At 42.9% G+C, this 6,000-nt stretch overlaps 1 pseudogene; it reads left to right on the forward strand.

The window, feature by feature from the left end:
* The first annotated feature begins 132 nt into the window (after nt 1–132).
* On the forward strand, nt 133–4,785 carry LOC139419239 (fermitin family homolog 3-like; annotated as a pseudogene).
* The last annotated feature ends 1,215 nt before the right edge of the window (nt 4,786–6,000 follow it).

The raw sequence follows: 6,000 nt of genomic DNA on the forward strand, positions 1-6,000 counted from the left end.
CGATGGTTGTATTACCACATTGTAATACAGCGTCTTCAAACGAGAGTTTATTGTTAAAGCCATAATGTAGCATCACTTATCACAATTAATACCAATAATAAAAGATGAGTGCTATATTTTCCCTCTGTAAGTATGGCTTCTTGGGATCTGTCTGTGACAGTGGAGGAGCTTGGCCTTGAGGCTACACCCTTCAAAGTTAGCGTGACCTCAGACCTTCACATTGGTGGTGTCGTGTTCAGAATTGTGGAGAAGACACGTGAGTTCCCTACCAATGTGCACTTCAACTTCCATCTTGGGACTATATTTAAGATACAGTATATTTTTAAATTGCATATGCGTATCTATTTTGTCAGTTCTCAGGGTTGTTGATATCTTTTAATTGTGGGGTGTAGTAAGTGATTATAGACGTACTCCACAATCTGTAAATCAGAACATGAATAATTGATTTCAAAACAAGATTCAAAGTATCTATGAGACACGCCATAAATGTGTTAATATAAAGCAGCGACAGACTCCTCTGTACACCACATAGATAAAGCAGGACTGGTCAGACCATGCCCTGTTGTGGGAGCAGAAGCAGCAGTAGCTGCTCCAGCTCTACTGGACCCTTGAGAAGTATGAGATCCATGCCGATGTTCGCCTGAGCCCCCCCCAGCACAAGCCCCTGACACTGGGCCTACCCAACGAGACCACTCTGAGGCTTCAGGCCTGCTTCTCTAGTCCAGTCTTCCAAACTGTTATGGGGGTCTGTCGTCTGCTGAGTAAGTACATGTATGAGGAGTTCCTATCTAAATAAAAGTAAGAAGTTATTGTTGCAGATATTATTGTAATTGGAACACATAAAAGCAGAACATTATCTACAGTAACAAACATGATACAACATCAGGTACAATAACTAAATTCCCCTGTTACACCTGGACGCATCAGTTAAGATTACATGGGTACTATCCTATGGAACAGCTGGTGGAAATTAAGGAGAGAAACAACCAAATATAATAAGACAAGGGGGGGGTGCAGGGGCCACATTAAGTTCTCAGCAGAGAGGTTACTCTCAAAGTAGTCGAGGAATGGCTGCCAGACCTTGTAAAACTAACTTTTGAGTGGAGCCACGGGTGAAATATTTTAGCTTTGAGATTGGCCATAACATTCCATAACCCAGTGAGCATGTGATGGCTTGGTATCGGACTTCCAATTAAAAACAAGAAGGCATAAAAATTGTGGTGAAGTCAATGATGTATATAAACCCTGGATTGCTGATGCTACGTATGTATTGACCAATTAGTTATATATGAAACAAAATATTCTGGTAAATGTTTTTATACACTGAACAAAAATATAAACGCAACGTGTAACAAATTAAAAGACTTTACTGAGTTACAGTTCACATAAGCAAATCAGTCCATTAAAATAAATTCAATAGGCCCTAATCTACTGTGTGGATTTCACATTTCTGGGAATACAGATATGCATCTAATGGTCACAGATACCTTTAAAAAAATGTCTTCAATGGCTTTGTGAACACCATCTACTGCATCTTACCTATGCCGTTCTGTACCATCACTCATTCATATACAGTGCCTTGCGAAAGTATTCGGCCCCCTTGAACTTTGTGACCTTTTGCCACATTTCAGGCTTCAAACATAAATATATAAAACTGTATGTTTTTGTGAAGAATCAACAACAAGTGGGACACAATCATGAAGTGGAACGACATTTATTGGATATTTCAAACTTTTTTAACAAATCAAGAACTGAAAAATTGGGCGTGCAAAATTATTCAGCCCCCTTAAGTTAATACTTTGTAGCGCCACCTTTTGCTGCGATTACAGCTGTAAGTCGCTTGGGGTATGTCTCTATCAGTTTTGCACATCGAGAGACTGACATTTTTTCCCATTCCTCCTTGCAAAACAGCTCGAGCTCAGTGAGGTTGGATGGAGAGCATTTGTGAACAGCAGTTTTCAGTTCTTTCCACAGATTCTCGATTGGATTCAGGTCTGGACTTGACTTGGCCATTCTAACACCTGGATATGTTTATTTTTGAACCATTCCATTGTAGATTTTGCTTTATGTTTTGGATCATTGTCTTGTTGGAAGACAAATCTCCGTCCCAGTCTCAGGTCTTTTGCAGACTCCATCAGGTTTTCTTCCAGAATGGTCCTGTATTTGGCTCCATCCATCTTCCCATCAATTTTAACCATCTTCCCTGTCCCTGCTGAAGAAAAGCAGGCCCAAACCATGATGCTGCCACCACCATGTTTAACAGTGGGGATGGTGTGTTCAGCTGTGTTGCTTTTACGCCAAACATAACGTTTTGCATTGTTGCCAAAAAGTTCAATTTTGGTTTCATCTGACCAGAGCACCTTCTTCCACATGTTTGGTGTGTCTCCCAGGTGGCTTGTGGCAAACTTTAAACGACACTTTTTATGGATATCTTTAAGAAATGGCTTTCTTCTTGCCACTCTTCCATAAAAGGCCAGATTTGTGCAATATACGACTGATTGTTGTCCTATGGACAGAGTCTCCCGCCTCAGCTGTAGATCTCTGCAGTTCATCCAGAGTGATCATGGGCCTCTTGGCTGCATCTCTGATCAGTCTTCTACTTGTATGAGCTGAAAGTTTAGAGGGACGGCCAGGTCTTGGTAGATTTGCAGTGGTCTGATACTCCTTCCATTTCAATATTATCGCTTGCACAGTGCTCCTTGGGATGTTTAAAGCTTGGGAAATCTTTTTGTATCCAAATCCGGCTTTAAACTTCTTCACAACAGTATCTCAGACCTGCCTGGTGTGTTCTTTGTTCTTCATGATGCTCTCTGCGCTTTGACGGACCTCTGAGACTATCACAGTGCAGGTGCATTTATACGGAGACTTGATTACACACAGGTGGATTGTATTTATCATCATTAGTCATTTAGGTCAACATTGGATCATTCAGAGATCCTCACTGAACTGGGGGCTGAATAATTTTGCACGCCCAATTTTTCAGTTTTTGATTTGTTAAAAAAGTTTGAAATATCCAATAAATGTCGTTCCACTTCATGATTGTGTCCCACTTGTTGTTGATTCTTCACAAAAAAAATACAGTTTTCTATCTTTATGTTTGAAGCCTGAAATGTGGCAAAAGGTCGCAAAGTTCAAGGGGGCCGAATACTTTCGCAAGGCACTGTATGTTTAGGTATGCGTATGTTACTCTGTGTACTGTTAGTGAAAAAGAACGGCGTGTAATTCAATGAATTACATGTGTTTTATTGTGGACTGGATTCGTCTCGTTCTCTGCTCCAACAGGGAGTGCAGGAGCATGACAGACTGCTGCTACACTTCAAATACTACTGCTTCCATGACCTGCAGCCCAAGGTAGGCCTGCAACATGCTTCCTGAGGGGCTATCGATTATTTCCTTATTCTACCTCATGGTGGCCATGAATTGTGCTGTGTGTAATCGGTCACTTTATCTACCTTGTCTCCGTCTCCAGTATGACGCAGTCCGTCTGACCCAGATGTTTGAGCAGGCTCGCTGGGCCATCTTGTTGGTGGATGTTGGTTGCACAGAGGAAGAGATGATGCTCTTTGCTGCCCTTCAGGTAAACAAACAAGAACTGTCCCCAAAGGGTATTCTCTGTCTATGACACATTGCTTCCCTTGTCTTTCACACTGTTATACGTTTGTGAGTGCGCTATCCTCAGCACCACATTGGTAAGGTGTCTCTGCCAGAGCCCCGGCTGATGACATCATGTCCTGCCATGGATGACCTTGACTCCGCCCTTCAGTGTTTGGAGGTGAAGATGGATGCAGAGGAGAGCAGCGCTGAAGACATGCTGGTTAGTCCCTCTGATTCTCCACCATACTGTAGCAGTCTGTAATGGTGATCAGGGCTGATTTGTAAGGAAGCAAAAAAAGTGACATGGAAAAAGTTTAATTGCAACCGCACATGACACAATATAGACACAGGGTTTTATCTCTTCACAGGAAACAATGAGGGTAGCACCAGAGCTGCATGACTACTTGAACATCTTCAGGTAAGATGGGTTGACAACATACATCACTGCTGGCTGGCTGAACGCCCTCTGACTCACATCCATCTTTCTGCCGGTGACCACCTTTTCCTGCCATGGATTTTAGATTGGATATCGATCACACAAGATATATGAGACTCTGAGAGTCTGGATGAGTGTTTATAGACACACACACACGCAAACACACACTAACCGCAGCTACGGTTATATTGACATGCTCACTCACACAGACATACAACTGCGTACCCTTTCCAATGTTGCTGAAAACCCTTAACATTCTAGTTTGTTTCATCTCACTCTCTCCTAGACCAAAGAGACTGACACTAAAGGGCTATAAGCAGATCTGGTTCACGTTCAACAACACATCCATCTCCTACTACAAGAGTAAAGAGGAGAGCCTCACGGAGCCCATTCAGCAGATGAACCTCAAAGGTCATATGTACTGACATTCACTGTGGTGAAAATGCCCACCCACGTGCACATACTCTACATTCAGCCCACATTGTCACATAGAACCACAACCACACAAGTTGACACGAAGATGTGTAGTACGTAGAGCATCAGAAAGGACATTCTAGATATAATGACGTTTCTTCACTGGTGACTTTATTAACAAGCCAAATGAGTCCAAACTGGTTAGTGTGGCTGGTCAGAAGTTCTGCATCAGACTGCTGATTCCTGGGGCTCAGGAAATGAATGAGGTCTACCTACGCTGTGAGAATGGAAGGAACTCAATGCTCAGCTCACTCTGTTCGAAGCACTCTTCCTATAAGTAAAAAGCTATTCGGATTTGATCACTGATTAATGTACATGTATATACAGTGGGGCAAAAAAGTATTTAGTCAGCCACCAATTGTGCATGTTCTCCCACTTAAAAGATGAGAGGCCTGTAATTTTAATCATAGGTACACTTCAACTATGGGAGACAATAAGAAAAAAAATCCAGAAAATCACATTGTAGGATTTTTTATGAATTTATTTGCAAATGATGGTGGAAAATAAGTATTTGGTCAATAACAAAAGTTTATCTCAATACTTTGTTATATACCCTTTGTTGGCAATGACAGAGGTCAAACGTTTTCTGTAAGTCTTCACAAGATTTTCACACACTGTTGCTGGTATTTTGGCCCATTCCTCCATGCAGATCTCCTCTAGAGCAGTGATGTTTTGGGGCTGTTGCTGGGCAACATGGACTTTCAACTCCATCCAAAGATTTTCTATGGGGTTGAGATCTAGAGACTGGCTAGGCCACTCCAGGACCTTGAAATGCTTCTTACGAAGCCACTCCTTCGTTGCCCGGGCGGTGTGTTTGGGATCATTGTCATGCTGAAAGACCCAGCCACATTTCATCTTCAATGCCCTTGCTGATGGAAGGAGGTTTTCACTCAAAATCTCACGATACATGGCCCCATTCATTCTTTCCATTTACATGGATCAGTCGTCCTGGTCCCTTTTGCAGAAAAACAGCCCCAAAGCATGATGTTTCCACCCCCATGCTTCACAGTAGGTATGGTGGTCTTTGGATGCAACTCAGCATTCTTTGTCCTCCAAACACGACGAGTTGAGTTTTTACCAAAAAGTTATATTTTGGTTTCATCTGACCATATGACATTCTCCCAATCTTCTTCTGGATCATCCAAATGCTCTCTAGCAAACATCAGACGGGCCTGGACATGTACTGGCTTAAGCAGGGGGACACGTCTGGCACTGCAGGATTTGAGTCCCTGGAGTCTTATGGCTTGGGGGTAGAAGCTGTTAAGAAGCCTTTTGGACCTCGACTTGGCGCTCCGGTACTGCTTGCCGTGCGGTAGCAGAGAGTACAGTCTATGACTAGGGTGGCTGGAGTCTGACAATTTCTAGGGCTTGATATGACACTGCCTGATATAGAGGTCCTGGATGGCAGGAAGCTTGGCTCCAGTGATGTACTGCGCCATACGTACTAACCTCTGTAGTGCCTTGCGGTCGGAGGCCGAGCAGTTGCCATACCAGGC

Source organism: Oncorhynchus clarkii, chromosome 10, assembly GCF_045791955.1.
Source record: "Oncorhynchus clarkii lewisi isolate Uvic-CL-2024 chromosome 10, UVic_Ocla_1.0, whole genome shotgun sequence".
NCBI classification, from domain to species: domain Eukaryota; kingdom Metazoa; phylum Chordata; class Actinopteri; order Salmoniformes; family Salmonidae; genus Oncorhynchus; species Oncorhynchus clarkii.